Source organism: Triticum dicoccoides, chromosome 7B (assembly GCF_002162155.2).
Source record: "Triticum dicoccoides isolate Atlit2015 ecotype Zavitan chromosome 7B, WEW_v2.0, whole genome shotgun sequence".
Lineage (NCBI taxonomy): Eukaryota > Viridiplantae > Streptophyta > Magnoliopsida > Poales > Poaceae > Triticum > Triticum dicoccoides.
In genome coordinates, this window is record NC_041393.1 from 229,047,272 (window position 1) to 229,051,796 (window position 4,525).

Sequence of the window (4,525 nt, forward strand, 5' to 3'; positions counted from 1 at the left end):
CCAGGGCGGATGGGCAATGGGAGGGGAGGAGAAAAAGAGGACGGGAGCAGGACGGGAGCAGGACGGGTAGAGGCGGCGGCGGGAGGGGAGGAGGCAGCGAGGAAGGGAGCTAGGTTAGGGAAGGGGAATGTGAGGGGAGGAAGAGGACGACGCGCAGGAGGGGAGGAAGGAATCGGGGGAAGCCATCTAGTGGCGGGTACGCGAAATCTCAGAAATGCCCTCGGTGGTGGCACCGATTTTACTGGCGGTAGCAACGGATTCGACACTGTTTCGATCGACAGTGTCGCGTTTCGATCCAACGAACGGGATCATTCGAGGGCAAGATCCAACGGTCAAGAACGCATCAAGAGACGAATCCGACGGCCAGGAATCGCTAAACTCTAAGGAGGCTGGGGTTCTCCCAGTATGTATCTTACGCGATACCACGGCCCCGAATGTACAAAGGAGCAAGCTTCTCCTTAGGCATGGAATCAGGATGGTCATGAGGACGAATGCCACCATTCCCTTCAAGGTCGGTATCATCATACCCAATAGCATTGCAGAATGCCCTCCAGGGTACTTGAAAGAGCTCATCACGGCACATGAACGTGAGAGTGCGAGCGTCATCTTCTCCAAAATGAACATTGGCATAAAACTGATGGATAAGCTGAACATCAAAGTCACAGTTGACTAACATGAGCTTGACCAGATCAAACTCCTCATAGAGAGCCAAAGCCTCACCAAAATACTCCAAGTTGCTCCTCCAATGGTCAAGATCAATGGTCCACTGCTTGGCATACCTATTCTTGTTGTGCTCAAAAAGTTCATGAACAATCTGCACTTGCATCTCATTCCGGAACTGAACGATGGTCCAACGAGGCGCAATTGGAACCTCGTATGGATTTTTTGAACGGAAGGCTTCCCAATCCGTGGCTTTCCACCGGTGCAAGGGCATAACCACACGTTGCTTGGCAGCGGCAGACTTCTCACGGCGAGTGGGCTTGGTGGGAATCACAACCTCTTATTCTCCATCACACTCAACCGGGCGCTTGCATCTCCTAGCCCTCTTCTTGGTCTTGCTACAAGGAGAAAAGCGAGAACCAGAGCCACCTGCACACACACACACACATGAGAAGAACACAAGAAACCCAGCAAAGATGAGAGGATTGCACACATGAGCAAAGGAATAGATTGTTTGCGAGATAGAGAAGATTGAACAGTGCTAAGTGGTTCAGACATCGCGGTTGTACCGGTTCTACAATTGGTAGTACCGCTCCAGCAGTTGTACCGCCCCTTGAGGTGGTAGAACCGCTAGGAGAGCAGTATTGCCAGTTGTAGAAAGACCATCCATGAGATTTGAATCAAACCAACAATATTCTAACTTCTAAGAGATGCAAACAAGCAGGATGTATATAAAGATCTCTTCCACCCAATAGTTTGAACAATAAACGCGAAATGTCAAGTAATGCCTTAGAAGAAGGGAAAGGAACCCTAGAGCGAAGGAAACGGGGCATTACCGGCATCCATTCGAAGAGATCGGGAAGGAGGGGGCCTCCACGGAGCGGATCCACGGAGAGCCCACGGATCCGGAGCGCGACTTGCACTCCAGGGCAGGGGCAATGGCGACCGGCGGCTAGGACAGGAGATGGAGGAGGAAAGGGGATGAAGGGAAAAGAAAACCCTTCGGCCCCGACCCTATTTATATGCCTGCAGATGCGAAGCGGTTGTACCGCTTCCAGGTACGTGTCAATGGTTCCGGGCGGTACTTCCGTTGCCTGAAAGGCTGCGGTAGTACCGCCTGTAACCAACCGGTAGTACCAGCTAGAAGCACAACCTGGGGTCGAGCAGTGGAACCGCTCAGACACCCCTGGGAGTCCTCCTGGGACGGTACAGACCGAGTGCACCAGCGGTTGAACCGCCTGGGCCACCAGTTGTACCGCCCAGTCACCATTACCCGAACCAAGATCAAAATGTGTGCAATTGGATTGGGTGGTTTAAGAGATGGAGAAAGGCTTGGGACAGAGCACGACACTGGAATATGGTGTGATGATCTCCAAGAGAACAAAAACAACCAACGAGAAAAACCACAACTTGGAGATCACAATACCTAGGTCCTAACACAAGACTAAGCAAGAGCGAAAAAGACACAAAGAAACCAACTCCAACTTCCCTTTAAAAGGAAGGGCGATGGCCGAGGCCACCTATGTTTGAGTGTAAAGTATGGCACCGCGAAGATTTTAACATTGGGCCCATGACCAAAACTCATCTTTAAAGCACAAGTACCATCAAAAATGGCTAATGTGAAAGACTTGATCAATTTCTGCATAATGGGGGGAGGAAGAATTCATTGAGAGAACAATACTCCCCCTATGTCCATGCCTACACCTAGAACAAGACATCATGATGAGTATGGTGGGGTGTGCAAAGGTTCAAGCCACATTGCTTGAATCAATGATATTTAGCTCATGCCTTAACTCGCGAAATCTTGCTTCATCCAATGGCTTCATGAAGATATCTGCAAGGTTATCATGTGTGTTGACATAGTTGAGCTCGATCTCCCCTCGCCTAATATGATCCCGGATGAAATGATATCGGATCTCAATATGCTTCGTCTTGAAGTGTTGCATCGGGATGAGAGAAATCTTGATTGCACTTTCATTGTCACAGCAAAGAGGCACTTTGTCACAATTGACACCGTAATCCTTCAAAGTTTGCCTCATCCATAGAAGTTGTGCACAACAACTACCAACGGCCACATACTCCGCTTCGATGGACGAGAGAGACACACAACTTTGCTTCTTAGAAGACCAACTCACCAAAGAGCAACCAAGGAATTGGCACCCTCCGGAAGTTGACTGCCTATCCACTTTGTCTCCCGCCCAATCTGAGTCCGAAAATCCCACAAGGTTGAAGTTTTCTCCTCGTGGGTACCATAAGCCAAAGTTTGTGGTATGTGCCAAATATAGAAAGATTCGCTTGACCGCCACATAGTGGCTTTCCTTAGGTGTGGCTTGAAACCGTGCACAAATTCCCACACTCAACATGATATCCGGTCTAGATGCACAAAGGTAAAGCAAGGATCCAATCAAGGAGTGATATACCTTTTGATCCACCGCTTTACCATTGGGATCTATGTCAAGTTGGCTTTGACGGTCATTGGAGTGGAAGCTGGCTTGACATCACTTAGCTTGAATCTCTTGAGCATGTCTTGAGTGTATTTGGCTTGGTTGATGAAGGTTCCTTCTCTTCTTTGCTTGACTTCGAACCCGAGAAAGAACTTCAACTCTCCCATCATGGACATCTTGAACTTTGAGGTCATGAGAGCGGCAAATTCCTCATTGAAAGCTTTGTTAGGGCAACCAAAGATAATATCATCAACAAATAGTTGGCACACAAACAACTCCCCTTTAACCTTCTTAGTAAAAAGAGTGGGGTCGATTTTCCCAATTTCAAACACACGATCTTGCAACAACTCGGTAAGGTGGTCATACCATGCACGTGGGGCTTGTTTAAGGCCATAGAGTGCCTTATCAAGTTGGTACACATGATCGAGGAAATAGGGATCCTCGAACCCGGGGGGTTGTTTTACATACACCAACTCATTAATAGGACCATTAAGAAAAGCACTCTTCACATCCATTTGTTGCAACTTGAAGTTATGATGAGAAGCATAAGCAATCAACAAACGAATAGATTCAAGGCGAGCAACGGGAGCAAAGGTTTCACCATAGTCGATACCCTCGACTTGGGAGTAGCCTTGTGCTACCAAACGAGCCTTGTTGCGAATGATAATTCCATGAGAATCTTGCTTGTTCTTGAATATCCACTTGGTTCCAATGACACTATGGTTCCCCATTGGCCATGGCACCAATCTCCACACCTTGTTGTGCTCGAAGTTGTTGAGTTCTTCATGCATGCAATTAAGCCAATCCGGATCCTCGAGTGCCTCATACACCTTTTGGGGCTCAACACAAGAAACAAATGCATGATGTTCACAATAGGTTGCTAATTGTCTACGAGTGCTTACCCCTTTCTTAAGCTTCCAAGCAGATTCGTCATGAGATGATCTTTGGTAGTGAGCTTGGATGCAATCTTAGCGGCACGACGCTCCAATTCCTCCTCAGAAGTGAGTTGAGGAGCAGAAACTTGATCATCTTGAGCGTCATCTTGAGCTTGTTCTTGATCTTGAGCTTGCTCTTGATCTTGAACTTGCTCGGTGGTGAGAACTTGACCTTGGGCATCACTTGGTGGTTCACCACCATCTTGAGGTTGATCTTGCCCTTGATCTTGTTCATTTGGCTGAGGGCCTTCACTTTGTTCTTCGGAAGCGTGTGGGTCTTGGGTTGGTGATGGTTCCACTTGAGTGGAACATTGTCCTTCTCCTTTGGCCACAAGGAGTTTCTCAATGGGTAGGATATGACCAACACCCATTCTTCTTATGGCTCGGGGAGGAATTTCATCACCTACATCACAAGTACCACTTTGCTCCACCTGCGAGCCGTTATTCTCATCAAACTCCATGTTACACGTCTCCTCAATAAGTCCC